At 34.6% G+C, this 27,803-nt stretch overlaps 1 protein-coding gene and 1 long non-coding RNA gene across 2 annotated transcripts in view; one reads left to right on the top strand and one right to left on the bottom strand.

The window, feature by feature from the left end:
- Window positions 1-22,745, top strand: part of LOC147917084 (uncharacterized) — a 54,085-nt gene extending 31,340 nt beyond the window's left edge. Inside the window, exon 3 of the long non-coding RNA XR_015552254.1 lies at window positions 22,631-22,745. This is a non-coding gene — a long non-coding RNA (uncharacterized LOC147917084). The remainder of the gene's footprint in view (window positions 1-22,630) is intronic.
- CNTN6 (contactin 6) overlaps window positions 1-26,736 on the bottom strand; it is a 290,271-nt gene extending 263,535 nt beyond the window's left edge. Inside the window, 1 exon segment of the mRNA XM_087431359.1 lies at window positions 26,635-26,736. The gene's annotated coding sequence lies outside the window, so the exon portion shown is untranslated.
- Window positions 26,737-27,803: the final 1,067 nt, after the last annotated feature.

The following is a 27,803-nucleotide window of genomic DNA, read 5'->3' as shown; positions in this document are numbered from 1 at the left end:
CTTGTAAACACCAAATAGTATTCCAAACCTCTCAGAGATCTTTTCATTTAAAAAATTTATTTATATTCTTATCAAAGTAATACAAGTATATATATTTATGAAGTGCTAGAAGTCTTAGAACAATAACAACAATAAAAATACAAATTTCCTCACCAGCCTACCTGCTACAAGCATCCATTTTTAGTCTTCCAGTTGTTCCCACTGGCATTTACTTCTCTATCTTTAAATAATGTCAGTGTCATGACAATATCTTGATTTTTAAGATTTAGCATTCTCCGTTGGCATCCAGTTGTAATAGATGACCATATAATTCTTATATCCCTATTGCCTTCCCAAAGTCTCCAAACGTAATTCTATTTCAACTTTTCTTTAAGTCCATATTCAATATTCTGATCGTTATGACTATCCAAATACTGTCTATGCAGATCCAAATAGTTTGATCAACTTCTCTTCCTTTAACAACTTTTCATTTTTTTCGAGTTAATAACTTCTCCATAGCTTCATTTCCTTTGTTGTCTTAGCATCTATGGATGAGTCTGCTTTGCTTTTCAAGAAGTCTGTAAAACCCTCTTGATACAATTGTCCTCGTGGTCAATCCCGTCAAACAATCCATCCATTCCTTTGAGTTTCCTAAAGCTGCTCCTTTGAAGCCCTGCCTGCATTGCTCCAAGAGACATCTGTTCTTCTCTAGGCCTGCTGAACTGCCATTATTCAAGGGCTTCCCATAGTCTCTCTCCTTGCTGGCTCTCCTGCTTCTCAGATTCCCTGTCTGTGGCCCTCTTTGTTTATTCCCTGGTTTTTGTAGCATGTCGGTAGGTGTCGGATTACAGGGAGTAAATTACAAATTTACAAATTTACAAAAAGTTTTTATTTACTCTCATATTTGCTTAGGATACTCTCTCTATCCCTACTGTGCCAAGATTTGGATCTTTGCGTTCATTGTGCTGGACATTGGAGTCCCTTGAATCCTAAGACGTATGTCCTTCACATCTGGGATATTTTTGTGATAATATGTCTTATATTATTTTCCCCTCCACTTTTTCTTTTTTCTTATGCATGTTTTAAAAATTCCTTAGAATATTTTACTTCGTAGGTTAATTCTTTAACTTTTTTGTCTTATTGCTACTGTACCAACTTATTTTTATTTCTAGTCTCCTTTCTGATAATTCCCTCAACTTTATCTTACGACTCTTGTACTGAATGTAGTTTTGTTTTGTTGTCATTTTTGTTGTTTTGATTTTAGCTATTATAACTAAAGCTTTCAAAAATTATTTTTAATTTCCCTATTGTTTGCATCCCTTATTTTTAAAACCTGTTTTTTATGGATGAAAGAGCTTTAATAATCTCCATGAAGAAGTTGGTGAGGTCTGTTTTGTTTTCTTATTTTTTCTTTATATTGCCATTTTAATAGTTATTCTTTAATTAGAAGCTTTATCCTCTTATACTGAGGGTTTCTCAAATGTCTGGTCACCCTAGCTATTCATTCACATATCTGTATTCATGGGTGTGGTTTTTTGACTGATGGTCTTGATTCTTAGGTTATTAAGGCTAACTCTGTTTTTTATTGGAAAATTCCTAAACATGGATATTTATGAGTCTATATATGGAGTCTCAATTTCTCCACAGAAGGATCATCTAAACTCTCAGTTTTCTATTTCAAGCCTCATGCTATTTTCTTTTCTGTCTTAAGACTGAAAGTCTGGAGCCTCTCTAGCTCGATTTATCTACAAATATTCCTCCAATCTCCCCTGGGTTGTGAGAGAGAGTGAAACAGTCCACTAACTGGAGTAGGTGGAGACCTGGGAGCCCAAGTGAAAGACTTTCAAATAAGCCTTCTGTTTTCAGTTTTAACATCCCTGCCATTGCCTTCCAAGATACAAGATGGCTCCAGTTCCTGATCCTTTTGAGGGAATCTACAAGGTAATTCACTTACTTCTTGCAGTTATCTTCCTGTGACAGTGTCTTGGTATGACTTTTTACCCCCTCTGCATTTCCGTTTACCATTTATCCTTCTGTTTTGTGTTCCTGTAGTTTTTGGGGTTATGCTTGTCTGTATGTTTCGTTGACAATGGAATTTTGGTTTCTGTTTCTTGTTGTCTTAGTTATTTGTGAGTCATTTTAGGGAGGACACAGAGCAAGACATGTCTTTGCTCAATATCTTGAGACAAAAAATTTCACTTTTGTAAAGTCTTCTTTCTTGGCCATCATCAACACTTATCTTTTACCTCTTCTGGGTGACCATTTTAGTGTGTCCAAATTTATGTTCTTTTATTTATTACACTTATCAAGATTCTTTACAGAGCCCAGTGTTCCTATTGACCTATGAGATAGGAAACTTGTCTTTTCTTAAATTTGCATCCACATAGTTTCACATAGGACCTAGCACAGAGAAGGTGCTTAATAATCATTGCCTGAATTGAATTAATAATGGAGGAAGTGAGAGGAAGTTATTCTATGTCATTATCTCTATTCATCTCTTTCTTCTTTACTGCCACACACAGAAACTCAGCTTTCAACATCTCCAAGTCTTGATTCATTGGATGAATAAAGCAGCAGCTAATAACAACCTGTATTCAAGTTATATGCTGGCTAAATATGAAAGAGGCTCACACTGGTGATTACAAATAAAGAGCTTTTCAATTAATGCTACCAGTCATCCTGTCTTTGTAATCATTCCTCGTCTCTCTTTTATCTTACTTCCACTCTCCTGTCCTGCCAATGTCTATAACTGGAATGGTGATACTCATGGAACCACACATGACTGAAGAGTCTATTCTTTAGTACCTAGATCGTATACCACCACCTTCTTGAAGACTTCCCTAGTTTTACAACTGTAAATCATCTCTTTCCCTTTTGAGTTCTGTAATACTTTTGTTATCACAGTGGCTGGCTGTGAGCATGCAAATCTCCATTGAATGGACACATAAATGAATAGTGACTGTATATGAGGACAGGATTGTTCTAGCTGTGTGCCCATACCACAGTCATAGAGAGATATCTCAGAATGATGACTCTCCTAGCCCAGGGAATAGGTGAGGGCTTTCAACTACTGTGTCTTAGTAACATCATACCATTATGTGTAATTATTCATGAATTGCTGTGTGCAACCTGAGATAGTCTGCAACTAAATAGAGGTCTCCAGTTAACACTAGAGAACTACCTAGGATTAACTAGATGACACACAAGAGTTATCACTGCATCCTAGCCACCTGAGTCAGTTCCCCAGGACAGACAGAGCAATAACGATTCAACAGTCTCATTGTGCCAGAGTCACTGAATTTGTTTACTGAATTTGAATACTACAGTCCACACATGTTTCTAATCATCTCTTAATTTAATCCTCAAGATTTTTTGATGTTATTATCTTTCTTCGGAAATAGCCCTTTTCCTAGAATTTACAATGAAGTTTTTCACATATTGAGCAATCTATTTTATTGCATTAATTACTCCCAGGCTCACATTTTTCATATGATAATTTGTTATTTACTTATCTTCTCAACCAATAATTAGACCATAAACTGAATAAGTCATGATTCTGGAAAAAAACACATATGCCTCACATTTATTCAGCAGGAGGGTACAAAAATTCAGCATCTTTTTCAATAAGATGAAGCTAATTTGAATAATATCAATATTTGTGAATACATTTCGCTACTAGTTATTCCAAAGTAATTAGACACTATATTTATTATTCTAAAAGTCCCTTGCCTCGTTAGAAGTTAAAGGCAACATATTACTTCCATCTCTATCCTTCCTTTCCAATCTCATCTCCTACCACTGGCCTGAACGTGGTTTTCTTGTCAGGAAGCCCAAGAGACATCAGAGCCCGAAGGAAAGACACCCTGACTTTCATCTTCACAACCCAGTGCCTACTGTATTGCCTGGGACCTAACAAGTATTTAATAAGTGATAGTGTAATTAGTGAATACTCCATTATTACCATACTTATGATTCTATAAACCTCTGTATTTTGACCTCTCTCATTCATTCATCAATGATTCAAGCATCATTTCTTATGCTTCCTTTTTCGCCCAGTAAAATTTGCTTCTATTTCTCAATGCCATGGCCTTTCTGAATCTTTATGTGACCTGCCTGGGAGCACCTGGTCCCTTTGACACTTGTTTCAAACACTGCACTCTCCCATGAACCTTTGTGTCTATCTTCCCTATTTTGCTGTGAGCTCTTTGAGAAAAGAATTTCTAAGTACCTGAAGAATTATAGGTGCATTAAGATTTGATTGAACTGATCCCTAAATTTCAAACAGAGTTCTCCCGAGGGGCTGAACAATGCAGTGCAGAGGTTCTCCAACTTTTTCTTATCATGTTGCCCTTAGTGTTTCAGTAATATACACATGGCAACACAAGGCCAAAATAAATACCTAACAGTTTCATTTATAAAGTAGTTTTGTTCAAACAACTTATGTTCTAATAACTTAGGGGCTGTTTGAAAAATGTAATATGTATATTTTGGAAGAAAAAATAATATTTTTATTTCATTCTTAAATAACCACTTTTACTTATGGCAAGTCTGCTCCTATTAGGCAGAGCACAACTTCTCAAACCTTGGAATAACAGAAATCCTGTTCTATGTCGATTTTCACGCAGTATTTGCTTTTTATCACAGCACCCACTGGAAACCCAGCTTCAACAAAGACATGATATTGAAAGGAAAGTAGAGCAATATAACGTTGAAACAAAACAACCTCAAAGTAGTAGTTCCTGCAGCAGCTGACACATGTCAAGTATCGCTGTGTTTCTCTGGAACGATTAATTACATCTTGCGATGGCTTTGTGTTCACGGGGGTGCTCTGGAGAGCGTTGGCTTTCAGTTTGGGAATTGAGGGTACAATGGTAAAATACGCTGATTTTGGCAAAAGATTGCCTGGTTTTGAATTCTGGCTCTACTATCTAATGGCTGTTTGACTTTGAGCAATTTACTTGACCTCTGCGTATCGTTTCACTTTTCTGTAAAATGTGGAATGATATCACTTATCTCTTAGGGTTTTTATGAGAATTAAATGTGTTAGTCTACGTAAAGAACTTAAGAAAGTTCCTGGGACTATATAAAGTGGTATTCTTGTTATCAAGCTATTCTTGTTATTATTACTAATTTGAACTGATCACCATGCATTTGTAATAGATATCAGCCAAATACCATATGGGGTCACTATATGTCTTCAGCGGGCTACCACTTCTACAATATTTCTTTAATCATAATGAATCTAATGATGCTATACCACTTGAAACTCACTGAGTAATTACTATGTCAGGAACTGTGCTAAGACTTTTAGATTCCTTAATATCAATTAATCCTCCAAACAACCATAAGAGATAGGGTTACTAGTATTTCCCAGTTTTACAAGTGAGAAAACTGAGTCTAGAGAAGTTAAAATGTACGTCCCAGTTCAACCTGCTACTAAGTGGCCCACCTGGCCAGCATTCAAATCCAGATGTGCCTGACTCCCAACTTAATTCTTCACTATTGCCCCTTCTGATGGACCAAAAGGGAACGGCAGATTCTGTGACCAGACTAAGAATCCCAGATCTTCTCATGACTGAGGGACAAAGCTGAGGTTGTGAAACCAGGTGTAGGTTTGGGTCAGGACCCGAACTAGCTAGAATTTCACAATTCTAGCTTCATCTCAATCACAATCCTAACAACACTATCAACCTGCTCATCATTTTTCCCCAAAGTACTGATTTAGAGTAGAAGATACAGAGAAATCCTCAAGGCTGGTGAATATTAAATGAAAATCTTAATGGAGCCATTATAAGATATGTTTCCTTCCTGCAGGATTCACCTATAAAAGGAATATATTTTTCCCAAATTTGCCAACTTTGAAAGAGACTATTTTAGAAACGTTCAGAGGCTAGAGTATGTGCATAGCCCACCATCTAAGAAACAATGGATGGTATTGATTTCTTTCAACCACTCACACCTGTATATGAGTTTATGGGATCCTAAATCAAGAAGCAATTTTTGTTTTTTGACAATGATAAAGAAAGTAGCTACTTTCCCATGATGGTATACCTGTTTTACACAGTCTCTTCAATTAAAAAAAAAAAGGTTCTTCTATGGTTCTTCTATTGTTTAGCAGAGTTGGATATGTTTTAAAGTGTATCTTTTAATAAAAGTGAATACTTACATATCCTAAATCTAAAAGCAATTCTGCTTTTCTGACATTATTATTTCAAAAGATTATTTTTCTATCTCTTTTCATAAGCCTTGGTTCACTGCTTTCTGAATGCCTCTGATGTAAATATCAGATGTAGAGAACATAAAACACTTTCCTTGAAGAAGGACACTGGTCTGGCATATTTTTGGCCATGTGAAATATTCAAGCATAACACAACAGCTGATAAATGCTCCAATACTGCACAATAATTTTAAAACACCATCCATAGGTAGTTTAAAATTGACCTACTAGTGACAGTGAAAACAGCTATAAAGGACTTGTATGGAGAAGAAATATATGAAAATAATTAAACATTTAAAAAATTATAATAAAAGCACAGAGTGAAAGGAGGCTTTGAAAAAATTTGAATCTGTTTGTAGTTCCTTTGTCAAGAAGCTGATATAGCAGTATACAAATACACAGCATGTGTGTGCACATAAATAGAAATATGGGTCTGTGTGCTTTCCATTTAGATGTATCTCAAAGGATCATCATCAAAATTGGTAAAAAGAGGAGAATGAAAAAATCGTATCACTTTTGTAGATATTACTCATATCCCCTTTTCAAATCTGTTCAGAGGCAATACAAAATGTAAAATGAATTATTATATATTCTAAATAAGAATGCAGTGTGTATATAGACTGGAAATAACTAGACCATTTTAAAAAGTAAAGAGCAGTAGAACAACTGCTGGCTCTGTTTAGAGTTAAAATTCACAGCCACAAAGAGAAACTTCTTTTGTAAACTAGGAAGAGGAAAACGATGGCAGATAATATATTATTTATATAATTTTGAATTTTTTTTTAATGTATTGTGGAGTTGTGTTCTTTTTGGTGTTGATAGGTTTTAAATAAGAAAATTAACAATAAAAGATTACAGACTATTTCAGAAAATTACATTATTTTACTCTGAAATTTTGCACACATCTACAAAAAGCTAACTTTTTAACCTATTGCGGTAATCATTTTGCAATATATAAGTGTATCAAATCAACAGGTTGTATGCCTTAAACTTATTTAATGTGATAAGTCAATTATATCTCAATAAAGCTGGGAAAAAAAGCTAACTTTTTTTCTTTGAGAATAAATATGGAAACCACAGCCATTGGATTTGCATATTAAAATCTGAGTCTGGGTGTCTTCTCTGCAGTCTTGGACAAGTCCCTTGATCTTCTTAGATCTCAGGGTCTCAGTGCTCACTGTGCGTCATAACTTAATACCCAATTTATTAGTTTCAGATGTAAATGCTGTTTTCCTTTTAAAATGTTAAGCTAATTTATATGGCAATCATATCTTTATACGATCTTAGTAAAATAAGAAAAAGATTCTTCACTTTTACCATGATTAATGTTCAAGTTGAATAAACTAAACACACTTAAACAATCAGGCCCATTGACAACTTAGTTTATTACAAATTCTCTAAATATTTTTAATGGCATTTATAAAGTTGAAATGTTCTGTTTTCTTAAGTGTTTTAAAGATCTGACCAATCAACATGAGGACTCTAACCACGAAAACCTTTCCAAAGTACTTAAATCTTGTCAATTACCGTTATAAAATAGTAAATCTTAACTTCTTTTAAACATTTCAAAACTTTTTAAAAAATTAATAAATTTTCTTATACTTTTCAACTTAAATTGGTATGTTTAAAATCAGTTATTTAATTAGAAACTTAAAAGTACAAACCAAGTCTAATCGGGCAGAGGCTTCTCAGAGTTTTAAGTATAATAAGCACTTCGTACACTAACACACAGAAGTGGTCCTAATTAGCACAAACTTAATCCTAAACTTAACTCAAAGGTATTAATACGTGGGTTTGATTTATGTTATTATCTCTATATTTCATTCTAAAACTTCCCTGGGTTAAAAGACATTTATCCTCTAACGAGTTAACCACCTCAAATGAGTTAAAACTTCTTGGGAGGCAGAAATTTGAAGACAGGATGTAGGTGCTGGGAGCTAACAATGCCTTGAGTAATTTTCGGCATCACACTCACATAGACACACTACTAATCTTAATTATAATTATATTTACTATAACAATTGGAGACTCCAAGTTTAAACTCTTCAGATGGAGATGGATTTTTGTGGGTCCTGGCTACACTCTTAAACAGCTTCCCTTGATTCGATTTTGCAACCCCTGATCCAGGTTATAGCTAACTTCTTTCAGTAAACTCTTTGCAGCTCAATTAATTTCATATCTATTTCATATTATTCTTATGTGGCTGGACTACAACTCATAGATATTTATCTGTCTTTGGGGTCACAACTCTGAAATCATGCTAATTGCACACATTAGCACCTAACATAAAAGCTGAAAGGTGATAGAACAGAGAAGTGCATCACCTTCAGAAATTCGCCAACACACCTGGAGCATGGTCAAATATTACTAACCTACTCAGTGTTTATCATCCTGGAAAATTTAAAATTCTGGGCCATTTCATTTTGATCTTTTGGAGTCTAAAATATGATTAATGACACATTTAAACAGCAATCTAATTTTAAGCAGGAAAGGTTATTTATTTTGCCCTCTGACAATATACACAATAAAAAGTGGCATTTTTGACATCTACATGAATGGCAACTGCTAATGAATGTTCTTGAATTTGCTACGAATAAATGTGCAGTCATATCATAATTATATAGAGAGCTGAAGCAACTTAACATTTAGTCCTCAAATGAACAATGGAACTTTTAGGGAAATGAGTATGCAATAATTATAATTTTAAACCATATAACATATTTGATGGTCATTTCTTTGGCTTTTGTGTGAAAAGTACCTGTTTATCAAGCAGGTCTACTGAGTGTCTCTTACCTACTACTAACATTATAACACCTAAGGAACTCAATGTTGTTTCATTATTACTATTATTATTATTATTATTTATTATTATTATTAGTGATCTAAAGGATGTATGTCTGCAAAACAAAATAATCATGCTATAAGGGAAAAACTCTACATGCAAACACCCATTGTAACAATGAAATTATGCTTACAAAATATGTAAATCTCTTTGGTTACATATTCACCTCTAAATTGCTCTGGCTAACCATGAGCCCAGAGAAATATAAGAAGCAAAAGGGGATATTCATTGGATAGACTTCTAACCAACAATATTTATAACCTGATATAAAAATAACACTCAAGTCCACATTGTATTAAGAAAAATCACTTAAGAAATATATAAAGGTTTTCAAAAATGAAAAGAAGTCATCTATATTCTTGACTCTAAGGATATGGGTACCTGTGAACCTGCCTTACTCTTAATTTTTTTTCCCCTTTAGACTATGACTTTCATACTTAACGGTCTTTGGGTCCCAAGAAAATGACAGCAGAAGCTGCCTGGCCTCTTAAGGACTAAGAATTGGTATAGTTTCACTTTCACTTGTGGTCAAAACAAGTCAGGAGTCCAGAGCAGAGTCAATGGGAAAGAAATAGACACTACTTTTGTGTGTGTATGTGTGAGGAAGACTGGCCCTGAGCTAACATCCGTGCCCATCTTCCTCTACTTCCTATGGGATGCCACTATAGCATGGCTTGACAAGCGGTGCATCAGTGTGTTCCCGGGATCCAAACCTGCGAACCCAGGGCTGCTGAAGTGGAGCGCGCAAACTTAACCGCTAGGCCACCGGGCCAGCCCCGAGACACCAATTCTTGAAGGGAGGGGTGGCATGTATATAGAGGGAGTGGAGGGCTTGTGGGTGACCATCTTTGGAGATTATCTGCCACTGAGAGAAGCTTGCATGTCTGTATATTTTTTATAAAGTTTTAGCTTAAAATGGAAATATTAGAACTCTTGTTATCCTTAAAATATAAAGGTTTTGGGTGATATTCAGGAGTAATTTTTGGAAGGATGTACTATTTGTGATTTCATTTTTCAATATTGTTATTTTATATACTTTCCAAACTTTCTATTTTGGACCTATACTTTAAAAATCAGTAAACTGTTTTTTACTTTTTTTTCCCAAATATCTCAATTGACTATTGTGTAAAAAAGTTAACATGAATTTCAGAATTTGCAAAATTCAAAACAAGTTTTGCCTTGTCTAAGGAGAAGAAACTCTGGAGAGGTGATTATTCTCCCCCTAGCCTACGCCATTTCTTCTTGTTTTCCTTATCTGCCTGATGTCAAATATTTGAATAATGAAAAATGAAGTTTCCCACATTGTAAACAGGATGATTGTTTCAATACCTAAGTCTGATGATATTACTTCGTTCTCAATAATCTTCAATAGCACCTCTATTTTCTTAGGAAGAAAATCCAAAGCCTTAACATGAGCTACAAAACCTTTTGGTCAGGTTCTAGTCTGCTTCTCTAGCCTCCTCTGGCACCTGGATCTCTGATCCACCTAGACCCCAACCTTGCCCTTTTCAGTCTCATTCAAGACATGCCCCCTTTGCTTATCTGCTCTTCCTTCTGTATGAACATTTTCCCCTCACATCCAAGTAGTTAGCACCTCGTCATCACTCCCCTATGGAAGTCTTCGCTCGCTTTCCTTATTTGGTCATTTTATGTTCTTACGGCGCCATGGAGCTGCTCTTTTGGGCACTTAGCACAGGTGATATTTTATGTGATGATTTAATTTAAATATATCTCTTCAAAATGCTCCAAGGTTCATGAGTACAAGGTATGTCTCTCTAAGCCCTGATACTCCTCACGGAGTCTTGGCCATGGCAGATAGATGATCCAGATAAATGGTTACTGAATGAACGAATTAATGAGTGAAAATGCAATGAGGAAGTGGCTACTTAATGCACGGCAGACAAAAAAGTTGATCATGAACTATATTCAGTCCTTAATATCTACAAAGAGTGAAAATGCATCTTCTCAATAAAACAAAACAGAAAAGTTACCTGAGGTATTGAGTGAGACTGCTTAACACAACTGAATAGATTTATTAGTGAGCAAAAGGGCCAGATAGAGTATTTCTTGTTAGCAAACTCAAAGTGGTAGATATTGTCGCTACTCACCAATATTGCTAATTCTCCTCTTTTCAGGTACATAAGAAATTTCACTTCTTCACTCCCTTGAGTGATTTGCTTTAGCCAATGAAATGTGAATTCAAGAAATATGTGTCACTTCTGGGTGGAAGCATTTAATTTCCCCTGCAAGACTCTAGAACTCTCTTTTCTTTTCTGAAATTACAGAAGCACATGTTCATATGAAATTGTAACATTGAGCTTTCTCATGGAGGATCGTTTCCTCAGAGATGCATACAGAGAAATCTCTGTTGATTCAAAACCCTAAGATTTAGGGATTGTTTCCCTTGTACACTGTTGGTGGGATTATACATTGGTACAGCCACTATGGAGAACAGAATGGAAGTTCCTCAAAAAGTTAAAAATAGAGGTGGTCAAAGGACACCAGCTTTCAGTTATTCTGATGAATAAGTTCTGGGGATCTAATGCACTGCATGGTCACTGTAGTTAACAAAACTGCATTGTGTATTCGAAAGTTGCTAAGAAAGTAGATCTTAGTTCTCACCATAAAAAAATTGTAACTACGTGAGGTGATGAATGTGTTAACTAACCTTACTATGGCAATCATTTTGCAATATGTACATATATCAAATCATTATCTTATACATCTTAAATTTACATAATGTTGTATGTCAATTATATCTAAATAAAGCTGGAAAACAAAAAACACGTGAAGAGGCTCAGCAACGTGCATACAATATTTGATTTCTCGTTTGTGTCTGTGTTGTCTCTAGTTAAAGTAGATCATATTGACATTTCCTGAGTATAAATCATTGAATAAAATGAGCAAGAGCTCTTGTTTAAAAAAAAAAAAACAAGAGAAAGAGAAAAAGATTTAGGGGTTGTTTGTTACACCAGCACAACCTGATTTATAAATGTCATGATTCCAAACTAGAAGTAAGACATGTTTGTTTGATGGTTTGTATCTTTATTATTAAATATGCCAAACGAAGTGTGAATATATTCAGGTCTAAATCAAACAGAAATTTATTCCTAAAATGCTGTTTGGTAAAGCCAAATATATCATTTCATTATTCTCCTCCAAAATAAGGTAGCATCATGTATGAACATAAGTTATACTAAGTTAAATGCAGGTTAACACAAAAATAAGTTCTTCTGAGCCTCTAGAGAAGCAAGTTATGTATCTTACATTCTTTGAAATATCTGTAGAAGAAATTATCACACACCTCACATACACCTTATCTCTCTATATCTATAAATTGTTTCTGAAACCAGAGATGTTTGCAATGACAGGTTTTACCCTCAAACCTATTTCCTATTACCTTTATGCACTTCTGAATTGTCCTATTAGGCCAAGTCCCTGAAAAGCCCACAATATACATCAACTCCAAAGAGAGGTCAAATACAATTTGCAGCGATGTAATAAATAACGGCTCAAATTTCCCAATTGCTCCATGGAGTGGATTACCGTGGTTGCCAAGGGCAGAGAAATAAATTTAAGTTTAACATTAATTATCATTTTAATATGTGCTATTTTTTTTACACCATTAGATTTAGATGACATTCTAATAGCATACTTGGAATGAGCGCGGATGTATTTAAATTTATGTTTCACTAGTATATTTGGAATCTGCATTCATTAAGCAAGCATTTATTGAGCACCCAGCACATGCCAGACACTGTGCTAGGTGCTGGAACTAAAAAATTGAAAACATAGTCCCTATCCTTAGTGAACTTCAAACTTATTAATTTAGACTTGTTTATGAACTGATGGACAATCTAGGTCAAATATTGATTTAATTTTAATAAGACAGAACAATAATTTTATATCACTTATAGTTATAAAAGCATGCTTAGAAACATTGACATTCAGTTTTCACGTAGTCCTCTGAATTTGTGGAACCCAAGCCAGGTATTATTGGCGGCACTGTATACATACAGAAACTGAGGTTTAGATAGTATTTCATACATTTTATGAGGTTTCATGCTTAAAATGTAATACGACAAAAAATATTACAAACTTAGAAAAAGGTTTGAAAAATGTATGAAAATTAAGGGTTATCTCTTTGATATATGACGAACTTCTTGAGCATAAAAAAAAATGTAGGGGACGGCCCAGTGGCATAGTGGTTAAGTTCCATGCTCCACTTTGGTGGTCCAGGGTTCGCAGGTTCAGATCCAGGGCGCGGACCCACGTACCGTTCATCAAGCCGTGCTGTGGCGGCGTCCCATATTCCAAATAGAGGAAGATGGACACAGATGTTAGCTCAGAGCTAATCTTTCTCAGCATAAGGAGAGGATTGGCAATGGATGTTAGCTCAGAGCCAGTCTTCCTCACACACAAAAAAAGTAAAATCCCAATGGAAAAATGGACAAAGGATACGGGCCGACCTTAACAAAAGGAGTAGATACATTGGTCCAAATACGCATGAAATAGTCAGCCCTGTATTTACGAAAAAATAGGTGATTTAGAGAAATATTGAAATAGAGTTTATTTATGTGTTTGTTTTGCCAATTGAAGAGCAGTTACAATTAATAACATGTAGTGTCTGCAAGTGTGTGGGCAATGGGAATTCATCTGCCTAGAAGTATAGAGGGAGTTGTCTTCCCAAAGGACAATTTAGTAATATACACATTGACATCTTTAAAATAGTACATATCATTTGACATTGAAATTGCAATACTGGGAATTTATCTTAAGCAATAATCAGAGACATCTGTAAAAGATTCAGGTATAAGAATATATATTCACATATATGTATATTCAATATATATTCATCACAGCATTTTTCTTAAGTAGTAAATAGTGGAGAAAAGCTAAATCACTGATGATAGGTTATTGGTTTAAGTAAATTTATGGCACATGCATCCGGTGGAATATCCTTCAGGTTTAGGAGAATATTTATGATATTTGAAAATGCCCACAATATGTTAATTAACAAAAACAAGTTATAAAATAGAACATATAGTTCATCCCAGTGTTGTATTTTATACACACACACACACAAATGATGACTGAAAGGATGCCATATCTTGAGTGACAGGATAATCAATAATGTATATTTTTCTGCATTTTCCAAATTTTGTATAATAAATGTATATAACTTTTATAATCAGAAAACAGGGATTAAAAGAAATGATATTATGTTTGTTTCTCATTTCCTTCACTTGCTACATAGAATAATTTACTGAAGTTATTTAAGAATTTGATATAGTTTGCAAATTTTCAACAGATTTCATCATCGTAGTGAGTCCACAGGTACCATTTGCTTGATGAAAATGAATATAATATATATATTATATATATATATTATAATATATATATTATATAGAATATGCTATGCTATTTTTTGTTAATCCATTCTTTTTTAGGCAGATTCTGAATCCTCTGGATAACCTAGAATATACCACTATCTATCACAATACAGGGATAATTATCATTCTAAGCAAATATGTATCCCTTTTTATATAGTCCTTTTGGTGTTTCTCACTATATAAGGTTATTTCATTTAAAAAAATTATCTTGAAATTAAATAATTTATTAACTTCTAATGCTCATTTCTCAAGTAAGATCTAAAATTAACAATGTTAGCTCCCCAATTGGTAGAGATGAGTACTTAATTGAATTCAAGAATGCGTATTAGAATTTTAATTTCACAACAGCAGGACTCTTCTCTGTCTTGTTCATAGTTATACCCAAGTGGGTGGAATAGCGTCAGTCACGTAGTAAGTATTCAGTCTATGTTTGTGGAATTAATGTATTAGTGAAAATCGTTGTCTACTGTGAACCAGGCACTGAATATACAAAGAGGAACAAGTCAGGATCCAACCCTTCAGGAACTTAGACTCTGGAGGACAACACAACCACAGTTAATAATAAAACAAGTTAAAATATGACCCAAACCTCCATGAATATAATGTGTTACAAAAAGAAAAATCTTTAAAACTGTTTATAAGAAAATAATGGTAAATATACACATCACATTTTTTCAATCATGTATAAAGATGATATTGACAAATTTCAGTGTTCTGAAATGTTACTTAATTAAACTTTAAAATTATTTTTACTATTGCTTTATTACCAGTACATTTTATTGAATTATAATATCATTAATATTGGTAGTTAAGTATGTTAAATTATTAATCTGAATTAACCAGAATTTTTGGATAAATTGAGATAATTTCATGTATAAATGAAAGCATGAAAGAAAATAATATTCAGGGGCTAAAACTCTGAGAATAAAAAAAGTATTTTAGGACATCCAAAGATATATTTATGAATTTTGAAACTTAAATGACATAAAATGATTTTTTTGTTGTTCCACGTTTCTTTGTGAAATATAACTTTTACCTGTTACATAAAGAAGCCACTAATGATAAAAGGAATTGTCTCAAGTATTGTGCAGATAATGGATGTGTGTGTGTAAATGTCTGAAAACTTCTATTTGGCTTTTTATGTTGGACTACACATGTTAAATAGGCTATTTTTCTTTTAAATTCCAGTCTCTCTTTTTCTATAAGAAAGTTGTTTCTGTCGTTCATAATGACTCTAAACATCTTATGACAAAAGATGGAACTAGAGTGAAGTCAGCAAAGAGAAAGCTTTCCCCACCAAAGTGCCCTGTATCCTGACAGGAAGAAGCAGATAGAGGTCTCCTTCTCTCGTCTACAAACCACATAGACACACTTTGCACAAAATAACACCTTAAAGTGGGCACTCCTGAAAAATACATATATTATAACCACTGAGCCAATTTTAAGAGAACTCTTGAATACCCACTTTTAATTTATATATAGGAATGTCAGAATTAGCGTATCGGTCAGCACCACAGATTCACAATTAAGCACGTGTAAGAATTTGTTGACTAACATCATTAAATGCCTAGAAAGCATCTTCATATTACACAGTTCTTAAAAAAAAACTGATCTTCTATCAAGCCTTGAGTAATTGTAACCTTTTCATGCCAAAAAAACTTTAGGGACTTTCTTTTTTTTTTTTTTTTTTTTTAGCTTATTTGTTTATTGCAGTAACATTGGTTTATAACATTGCAAAAATTTCAGGTGTACATCATTGTACTTCTATTTCTGCATGGACTACATCATGTTCACCACCAAAATACTAATTACAACCCATCACCACACACATGTACCGAATTATCCCTTTCACCCTCCACCCTCCCCCCTTCCCCTCTAATCCAATCTCTGTCCCTATGTGTTTGTTTATTGTTGTTATTATCTACTACTTAATGAAGGAAATCATACGGTATTTGGCCTTCTCCCTCTGACTTATTTCACTTTGCATTATACCCTCAATGTCCATCCATGTTGTCACAAATGGCTGATTTCAGCGTTTCTTATGGCTGAGTAGTATTCCATTGTGTATATATACCACAGCTTCTTTATCCATTCGTCCCTTGATGGGCACTTAGGTTGCTTCCAAGTCTTGGCTATTGTGAATAAGGCTGCAATGAACACAGGGGTGCATGTACCTTTGCAAATTGGTGTTTTCAAGTTCTTTGGATAAATACCCAACAGTGGAATAGCTGGATCATATGGCAGGTCTATCCTTGATTTTTGAGGAATCTCCATACTGTTTTCCATAGTGGCCGCACCAGTTTGCACTCCCACCAGCAGTGTATGAGAGTTCCCTTCTCTCCACATCCTCTCCAACACATGGTGTTTCCTGTCTTGTTAATTATAGCCATTCTGCGGGGCGTGAGGTGATATCTCATTGTAGTTTTGATTTGCATTTCCCTGATAGTTAGTGATTTTGAACATCTTTTCATGTGTCTGTTGGCCATCTGTATATCTTCTTTGGAGAAATGTCTGTTCAGGTCTTTTGCCCATTTTTTAATTGGGTTGGTAGTTTTTGTTGTTGAGATGCATGAGTTCTTTATATATTTTGGAGATTAAGCCCTTATCAGATGTATGGTTTGCAAATATCTTCTCCCAATTGTTAGGTTGTCTTTTTCGTTTTGTTGATGGTTTCCTTTGCTGTGCAGAAGCTTTTTAGTTTGATGTAGTCCCATTTGTTTATTTTTTCTATTGTTTCTCTTGCCCGGTCAGATGTGGTGTTTGAAAAGATGTTGCTAAGACCGATGTCTCAAGAGCGCACTGCCTATGTTTTCTCTTCTAGAACTTTCACAGTTTCAGGTCTTACATTCAAGTCTTTAATCCATTTGGAGTTAATTTTTGTGTATGGTGTAAGGTAAGGATCTACTTTCATTTTTTTGCATATGGCTATCCAGTTTTCCCAACACCATTTGTTGAAGAGACTTTCTTTTCCCCATTGTATGTTCTTGGCTCCTTTGTCAAAGATTAGCTGTCCATAGATGTGTGGGTTTATTTCTGGGCTTTCGATTCTATTCCATTGATCTGTGTGTCTGTTTTTGTGCCAGTACCATGCTGTTTTGGTTACTATAGCTTTGTAGTATATTTTGATATCAGGGAGTGTGATACCTCCAGCTTTGTTCTTTTTTCTCAGGATTCCTTTAGCTATTCGGGGTCTTTTGTTGTTCCATATGAATTTTAGGATTCTTTGTTCTATTTCTGTGAAAAATGTTGTTGGAACTTTGATAGGGATTGCATTGAATCTATAGATGGCTTTAGGAAGTATGGACATCTTAACTATGTTAATTCTTCCAATCCAAGAGCACGGAATATCTTTCCATTTCTTTGTGTCTTCTTCAATTTCTTTCAGAAATGTTTTATAGTTTTCGGTGTACAGATCTTTCACCTCTTTGGTTAAATTTATTCCTAGGTATTTTATTCTTTTTGTTGCAATTGTAAAAGGGGAGGGATTCTTAATTTCTATTTCTGCTACTGATCGTTGTTAGTGTACAGAAATGCAACTGATTTTTGTATGTTGATTTTGTATCCTGCAACTTTACCATATTCGTTTATTACTTCTAAAAGTTTTCTGGTGGATTCTTTAGGGTTTTCTATATATAAAATCATGTCATCTGCAAATAGTGACAGTTTTACTTCTTCCTTTCCAATTTGGATCCCTTTTATTTCTTTCTCTTGCCTGATTGCTCTGGCTAGGACTTCCAATACTATGTTAAATAGGAGTGGTGACAGTGGGCATCCTTGTCTGGTTCCTGTTCTTAGAGGGATAGCTTTCAGGGACTTTCTTTAATTTACTTTTACATCAGCCAATAGAAAATTAGCGGCATGCCTGATTTCTGACCCTCTCTTTTGTTTATTGCTCTTTACTGATTGGAGGACTTTGACAGATGCCAGAGAGGAAAATTATGTTCTTTTGCCAAGAGTTCTATTTCAACAAATATATTGTACTCCTGATATTTACAAAGATACTACAAAAGTCTCCATACACAGCCTCTTATACAGCCTCTTTAGTCATACCAATGTAACAGAAGCCAAATAAATTAGACTTTGAAATAATATACAAATAAAAGCACTGAAAATAAAATGTCCCTATTGGCCTCTTACACACAAGAGTGATAAATTACTAGGAACTTTACAAAATAACTTATGTGAGTATCTCCTTCCTGCCCTAAAAGGAGACTTAAAAAAGTTTTTTAAAAATCCATCCAATATCCTCACTTTTAATCAGCAGAAGCCATCTAAAGGAAGAAGGGTCTGTTAGCATCCAGCTTTACTGTGTCACGAGCAATTGCTGTGTTAACAAATATTTTGAATAATTGCCTCTACATTTTAAGCATTTACACACATTAAACTTAAGGAATTAGTATAGCTACCACTCCCAAGAATATATAAACTATTGACACCCACTGGCCAGCATTTCTAACTAAATTCTACAGTGTTTCCTAGTATAGTCTCTCATTGGATGAACTTTTGAACTAAATCAAGCACTTTACATTAAATTAATGTTTGTGGAACCAATGGAAAGATAGATACAATTGGCTTTAACCATTTCTTAATTAGCTAATGTGATGATCTAATGAAATACTGAAAAATTTAGGCGAAGTATTCATCTTTATCTTAGTGAAAAATCTGTTTTGTTTTTTTTTTTTGTGAGGAAGATCAGCCCTGAGCTAACATCCATGCTAATCCTCCTCTTTTTGCTGAGGAAGACCGGCTCTGAGCTAACATCCGTTGCCAATCCTCCTCCTTCTTTTTCTTTTTTTTCTCCCCCCAAAGCCCCAGTAGATAGTTGTATGTCATAGTTGCACAGCCTTCTAGTTGCTGTATGTGGGAGGCAGCCTCAGCATGGCTGGAGAAGCGGTGCGTCGGTGTGCGCCCGGGATCCGAACCCGGGCTGCCAGTAGCGTAGCGCGCGCACTTAACCACTAAGCCAGGGGGCTGGCCCTGTTTTTAAGCCTCTAAATAAACTTTGGTTCAAGATTTTGGAACGAGTGTATGCCTCCACCTCTAAAGCACAATTGAACTGTAGAAAACATACCAAAAGGAACATATATATATATGTATGAGCACCAGAAAAAATAAAATACCACAAAGTTTGATGACTTCCTAAAAGGTGGAAAGCAGATGGGGAAAATTCCAGTCAACATGGAAGTATATGACACTGTGCAATACGATGCAGAGGGATATCATTTCCACCACAAACATACACAGTGCTATCTAAGAATACAAACCCTGTAAAGATATACATAAGCAAGGTTGTATATGAGAGAGATAAAGGCTCAGGGGCCCAAAACGAAGAGGAAACTCAGAGGTAGACTGGTGGGGAGGTGGCAGAGCTGGCATAATCCAAAGAAAAGACACTCTCGTCTGAAACAGGAGACCTTAGAGGACTCTACTTGCCTAGTGGAAAAAGTCTCCCAGAGGTAGCTGCAGGGCCCACATTCATTCCTTCTGCATGGTAAGGTAATTCTAAGCCAAAAAATTAACATAGAAGCTAGTCCAAAGCGGGGGAAAATTTTAGAGCCACTCTAGAGGCAAATGTGAAGTGACGCTAGAGAGAAGCGTTTACAACTCAGATGATGCTGGTCTCGCATGGAGAGCAACGTCTGCTGAAGGTGAATTTTTCAGCAAAGGAAAATCATAAACAACAGAAAGAGTGACTTTAAAATAAGCTCACTTAAATTTTTGAAGAGCTAAAAGGGTGGAAGAGGCACAAACCGAATAGAGAGAGAATTTTTAAAAGAAAGAATAGAAATTACAGAAATTAAAAATATTTTCTGAAAAGAAAAATAAAGATTCGAAGGATAGATCAGAGGAAGTCAGACAAATGCAACACAAAAAAACGGAAGATATAAAAATATAGAAAAAATCAAAGACAGAAGAATAGAAGTAGATGCAAATACTTAATGAGCATCCTGAAGGAGAAAATAAAGAGATGGGAAAGAGGCAAGATTAAATATATGATAACCAAGAATTAGGAGCTTGTGAAGGCCGAAATGGGATAAATTTAAAACAATCCCCACATACACACGTGGTAGTGAACTTGAAGTCATCACAGCAAAGAGAAATTCTTAAAATCTACCAGAGTGAAAGACAGATATATCTTCAAAGACGTTATAATTAGACTATGAGAGGCCTTCTCATGAGCAAAATTATATTCAAGGAGATCATGGAGCAGAATGTGCCAAAAATGTTGAGAGAAAAATCCCGGTCCACATGGAGTTCTGTAACCAACTACACTATTATTTTGGAATGTCAGTAAAATAAGTAATTTTCAGACATATAAATTTAAGAGAGTTTAATACTGCTTCTAGAATGAGCTTCAAATGGTCTTCAGTACACAGGAAATGAACCCAGGGAGTGCACATATGTAGCAGGAAGAAATGGTAAATAAAGAACCCAGGGAAACATGTCATAAATCTAAACAAATATTGACAAAAAGTATTGGAAGCAGCTTAAAAAAAAAAGTGAAAATAAAATAATAGAAACATAGACACTGGAAAAAATATCTTGGAGGACATTTAAACAAGTCATTGTCTTGTTTGTGAAGAGGATAGATATAGTACCTTTAGCTTTATTAGAAAATATAAGGTTATATTTTATGTTAGAATATTTATGTTCACCAAAATGTAATAAAGACAGTATGTAATTTTTAAGCTAGTAAAAGTTGGAAAAAAGTGAATAAAGGATACTTGATCAATCCAATAAAAGGCAGGAAAAAAAATAAATACAATAAAATAAACAGTTGAAAATCTCTCTGGAAAGTGGGACTGGAAATTTCCACATATTTTATTTTTTTAACTATTTTTTATTTCAGTATATTTTCTGTAGTTTCATATTTTATTGTTGTTATTTCCAGGTGTATGCATTGCTTTAGTAGGACATTAAAATTTTAATTTAAAAAATAGAAAGAAAAACTGAGTGACAACAGGAAAGAAATGCACACACATTTTGTGATGATGTTCTTTGGTGGAAGAAATTACGGCTTGTTTTTTCTTATATTTGTCTGTGCACTGCTTTTATATTCAGAAAATTAAATAAACTCTTTTTCTTGATCAGGTCCGATTGCTCAGTGTATGCAGAAATATCATTTCTATTTTTAAGCTATATGGATTTGAAGACCAGCATTTCTAAATCTTCTCACAATGTTCCCTGAGCTCCATTTTCATATCTAATTATGATTTACACCTCCAAACTTAAATCTGTACTACATACCCAATATAATTGATTAGACGATGATTATAATTTTCAATCTTTTCATTGTTTTATATTATTTTTTCCCAATTGATCCCAAGGCTCATAGACAAAGGTTATAATAGTAATACTAATATAAAAATGATTGAACAACTAATACAGAGAGTGCTTATTAATTTCAAGGCTTTCTTCCAAGGAATTTTCACATATTAACCTTTTTAATCCTCTTGCTAATACTATGAAGTCAGTACTATTATTATCTTCATTATGGATGGGGAAAGTGAGGTATAGAGAGGCTAAGTAACTTGTTTAAGACCACAAAACTCTCCTGGGCTGGGTAGAGAGAAGAGCAGGTGTGTAGCTGATGGGGGGCTCTTGAGCTCAAGCAGCCCGCCTCCAGAATCTTGCTCTATCACTGTATACACACTCAGAGAACGGAACTGGTTTTACCAGTAAGATCATTTGTTTTGTACTTCATAGGTTACATGATTTTTTTATTGCTTCTTTAAAAAATCTTAATATCTAAGTAATTACATTCATTTAATTGGAAACCTATTATGTATAAGTTTTATACCCACCCTACTGCCATAAAATATTTGAGACTGTTAATTTTGATTCATGTCACTAGGACCCAAATTCACTTAAATGCCTTAGGATTCATTGTAAGATGGTTAAGTAGGCCATAGACTTCATCATTCAAGACTAATAGGAGGTCAAAAGAACATCCAATGACTTTGGGTTTTTTTCCGCCTTTGGTATGTCCTGTGTTACGCCTTCACCATAACAAGTATTTAATACTAGAATACATAGTGCGCATGAACCCAATTTTAACTAGAATAGCTCTTGTCAATATGAATGAGAATAATTAAATTTTCTAATGAAATTTCCATTTAAAAGAATTCTCCCAAACTGAAAGATTTTTACTTAAAGCTCATTAAATAAAGACATTTTTATTCCTCTCTTGTTCTACAGAAACAACAAAGAGAAAGAAAAACGTAGTGGTGGTGGTGGGATACACACACAAAGCCAAAAACCTTCTATCTTCAATGAAAAACGTGAGTGGACGCAACCCCAAAACACAGACTCTGAAGCACATTTCCATTGCTGCCAAATGCTGAAAAACATGACCTATGGCTGGCGGGGTGGGGGTGGTCTAGGGGGAGCATCAGGGAAAACCGGCAAGTACTTTCTCTTCCTCTTATTTGTAGGAGGATACAGATTTTGCCCCAAGACCTGCTAGCTTATAAACCGTGCCCCAACACATGCACAGGCTCCCCCACTATCAACATCCTCTACCAGAGTGGTACATGGTTCTACAATTTGTTACAATTGAAAAACCTACGCTGATACATCACTATTGCCAAAAATCCATGGTTTATATTAGAGTTCACTCTTGGCATTGTGCATTCTATATATGACAAATATATGATGACATAGTGTCTACCATTATAGGATCATACAGAATTGTGTCAATGTCCTAAAAATCCTCTGTGCTCTGCCTATTCATCCCTCATGCATACATTTTGAAAGAAAAAGAAGATTAAAGAGAAAAGAACAAAGAGAAATGCAGTTGAAAAATATAAATCTCAAGAAGAATCAGCTATAGTTTGGGAAAAGTGCTTAGACTCTTAGACACTTAGTCTTACATAGATGTAATATTGCTAAAACACAATTTTTCTGAATATATTTTATAAAAGAAAATAAATAGCTAAAAAAAATCAGGAAATAAGGGAAAGAGAGAATTAAAAAGGAAATTTATTAGAGGAAAATAAACACATTACAGAAATTAAAGCTACACTAGAAGCAGTAATATTGTAACATACATGATTGGATAACACTGTTAAGGATTTGGTGGACCAGCTTCAGGAAATAAAGTGAATCACTGAAAAAGTGTAAAATTAAAAATAAATTTGAATAATATAATAGATATGGAAAACAGACAAATGAGATCCAACATGCCCATAATTGGTGATCCCAAAGAAAAGGAAGAAGCAATATAACAACAATCTCCCTACTCCTTGAAAAAAAATCAAATACATGGTGTAACAACAAAAAAAATTGAAATAAAAGAATCTCAAATCAATAGGGTACACCATATTTAAGAAAAGTTGATGAAGACTGATCAACTCCAGGATATATTCTGGCAAAAAAAGAAAGAATCATATGGACATCCATCCAAAAAAAAAAAAAAAGCAAGTTATATTCAAGGATGGAAATTTCAGACATATCTAAAAACCACTGGACAGCAACCTTCAATATAGGAAAGGTCCCCAGCATTGTTTACAAATATTTACAAATTTTCAAGGGAAAAATAAGTTTGATTCAAGAAAAGTAACTTGTTTTCCACGTATAAGGGAAAAGAAAGAAATGTTCTGTGTAAGCACACAGAAAATACAGCATTTACAACTGTTTCTTTGGTGACGGGGTACTGCTTAGTGAAATCCAACAACTCAAGAAATAATTCAAAATAAAAAATATAGGAATGGTGTATTGAGTAGTAAAAGCCTGTTGGTAAGGACTGAATCTTTTCAAATTTGAAACAAGTCTAAACCAAGACCATAGGACTTAAGCCAGAATGTAAATACTATAAATCTCAATAATGTAAAACTGGTAATATAATTAAAATTAGAATTAAAAATATATATAATGAAAATATAATTAAAATGATGTATTGAAGGAAGATAACCATAAAGTATGTGCACTAATTTCTCTATCATAACAAGCCTTGTAAAGGATTGTTTAATATTTAAACATGCATCCTAAAAAACGACTTCAAAATTTTAATATATTCATAATTATTGTTCTTAACTCTAGAGTTATTTTTGCGGAAGTAATTTCTTCTTTGGAGAGAAATGAATACCTGAAATCTAGCAATTTCTTTCAGTTTCATATCAGCTCCTTGTTTTTTCTGTTTAATCCAAATGTAAAATTAAATTCAACAATTTTTTTAGGAGTAAGGTACGATTACACTCTTTTAAAAGAATATCTATCTATCAGTGATCATATTATCGAAGTACTTCTCATTTGTAAAAAAATATAAACATGTATGGTAAGAAACCATTCTTACTAAAGTCTGTCTCTCTCGCTCTCATTTTGTAATTTGAATTTAGGCATAGGATGTCCCCAATCATAGTTTCTAAATTTTACGATTGTTATTTATGAGTGCTGAGATTTCATTTTTGAACTTTTGTGTTTAGCTTGAGTTATTTTTAATGAGTATACCTATGCTACTGCATCCTAATTAATATAATGTTAAAATAAATACATAAGTGAATAAATAAGCACATATTTCATAACCCTTCTCCTTCCACTAAAAGATTTTAAAAGCTACAAATTTAGTCTTCTGCTACTATTTTCATTTGTCCAAAAACAAAAGTAGGCAAACAACTTAATACATCTCGCATTCTTTTCATGAGATAATTGATTTTTTTTTTTTGTCTAGGCTTAGACCAAATATGTAATAACTTTCAAAATGACAAAGTGAATTTGTTTTCATTACGGAAAGTTAGATGGAGAATTCTAAAAAATCTATTCTGGTACTTCACTAGAAGTGTTCAAAGGAAGCAATGCAATGCAGCAGTTTATAAGTGATGGACTTTAATGCTAAGATGTGATAAGTTATGCATTTATATAACCTCATATAAAGCCTTATATAAAAGATTGCAGATTTATATATTTGAAATCTTTGGACGGTATAGCCATGATATTGCTTTAAAAAAAATCGCTGAAGCATCAGAGATGAAATGACTCTGTATTTCTGTTTGTTATACAAATCTTGTCAGTATTTTTGAGTGTATGTTTGTTTTGTAAGTTTGTGTAGGTTTACACATGTGTGAGAAGGGGGAGGGGCAAGGGAAAGTGTGTCCAGATATCTTCTTTCTTTATAAAATACAATGCACATAAATTGGTGAAAGTCTCTAACAGTAACAATTAAAAAAGATGATAAACAAACCCATCAGATAAATGAAAATTGTTCAAAACAAGCAATTCTATATTCAACACATGGCTCCTTCTTTTACAAAGATCTTTAAAAAACATTGCCACTGTAGATAAGACTATGAATACGTCATTTTCCAAATTGATTCTGTGTAATTCTACTGTTCTTCCTGTTTTTTCTCTCAGTATAACTTCTACTTAGTCATTCTGTGAATGTTTTTCAGAGGACATACTCAGGATGCTGATTATTTAAACATAATAGTTTTCAATTGGAGAAGCAAGAACTATAAATTCCAATTTTCTCCCAAACCCCCAATGTTGACAGTATTCCATTAACATAATGGGTTATACGTGACTCATCTCAGAGCTCTTAAAAGTTTTGTTCCCAAGTCATCAACTTTTGAAACTTTTCATAAAGTATTATAGGTACTTTAATACTGACAAGCTTAACTATTGTCACTGGAAACTCCAGAAAGCCATCATCTAGAAGATGGGTAAGAAGCAAAATGCCAGATAAAATTTGGTGAGCTCATGTGACCTCCAGCCTTGCTAACCAAGCCCTCCCCCAGGAAACTTTTTATAACCATTCCTTTAAATCATCCGTTGGACACTGCAAACCCCACCCCTCTACCCTCTGATGAAAAAAATTTAGCAATCACATTTTCCCATTTGCCATTACAGAAAGGGCATAAAGCCATCTGAAAGTACCAGAATTAGCACTGTCATCCCCTCTTGCCCATTAGTTTTACTGCAGCAAAGACTAGTGAAACACTGAAAAATACACCCGTAGTCTCTCTTTCCCGGGTTTGATCCTAACCTCCCCCGAAGACAGATTCAATACGTTTTCTCTCACAAGGAATAAATGCATTTTAAGCATTAGCATCATAGAAACACAGCAGAAATAAAGCAATAACTTCTCCCCAACCCCAGCTTTTACCTGTTATGCTAATACAAAGACGTTGAAAAGAAGAAAAGCTACAGCTTGCCCAGCAATATTCTCATTGCAGCAGACAACACAATTTTGTACTTACAGATCTTACCGGGGAAATGTCTCGGGATCTTTACAATTTTTCCGCAGAACTCTGTTTCGAGCTCTCAGCCAGGCATGCTGTGCATCCAGGCAGAACCGAGCAGTATGGAATGTCTATGCAGCTGGGAGATAATGGGACTCTTTTTCCCAGCTGGGACTGCAAGCCTTTTATCCGCTGAGTATTGCGTGGCTCTTCTCTGGTCTTAAGCATGAAATACGCTCCTCTCCTGCTGCATTCCTGACGGAACCTAGACAATTAGTTCTTGAGGCACATGTGCAAATCTCCCGTTTGGAATATTCAAAAGGAAAATTCTCCCTACATTGAAAAGCCAGCTCTATCTTCATCATCCTTCACAGAATCAGAGAGAGCTGAGAGCAGCTGCCATTCCAGTGGCATGAAAGATTAAATTCACCCTCCTCTTTTTTTGACTAGAGATAGTCACTCCTGTTGGGTCATCAGAGAATCTCTCTTATTGAAAACTGGGTCAGGCTAACTACTTATTAGGTTTCCAACAGGAAAGGAAGTAATTTTTTCTTCCTCTGGTTTCACTGCATTGTCATTTGCAAGCAAAGATTAAGCCGGGCAAGGGTCTGCACCAATTTAGACTGTATTCAAACAGAAGCTTTCTGAAGCATGCCAGGAACTCCTGCTATTAGTTAGAGTGAAGAGAAAAGGGAAATAAAATCAAAGGATCTTATGCACTGTTACTAAATCTTTTCTAAATCACATTTTTAAAATATGAGCGTGAGGCTTCGAAAAGACAGGTAATTGCGTAAGTAAAGAAAGTGGAGTCAAGTCCAAAAGAGTATTGCTGCTCTCCCAAGTAACAGATTTGTCATCTCCCGAGGCCGAGAACAAGTGTGTATGTATTTGCAAAACAACACTGCAAGGGAAAGAATGCTGTTTATGTTTCACACCCAGACCTCCAATGAAACTTTTTGATGTGTTTGGATCTTGTCATTGGTTTTGAAGAGAGTAACTGCACGTTGAATAAAAGCTAAGGAACAGGAAATGTACCTGCATGCACACAGACACACCAAGAAACACAAACATGGCTACAACCTGAGAGCAGAATAATTGCTTGGACTTATTTTCATGTGGTAATAAAAAGAAATTACATTCAGCATCTTAAAGTGGATACTGGGAAAATGAAATCCACATATCACATGCAGATCAGT

Source organism: Ceratotherium simum, chromosome 5 (assembly GCF_057802395.1).
Source record: "Ceratotherium simum simum isolate JZ-2026a chromosome 5, ASM5780239v1, whole genome shotgun sequence".
NCBI classification, from domain to species: domain Eukaryota; kingdom Metazoa; phylum Chordata; class Mammalia; order Perissodactyla; family Rhinocerotidae; genus Ceratotherium; species Ceratotherium simum.
Note: the sequence above shows the minus strand (reverse complement) of the source record. Positions and strands in the feature narration are given on the sequence as shown.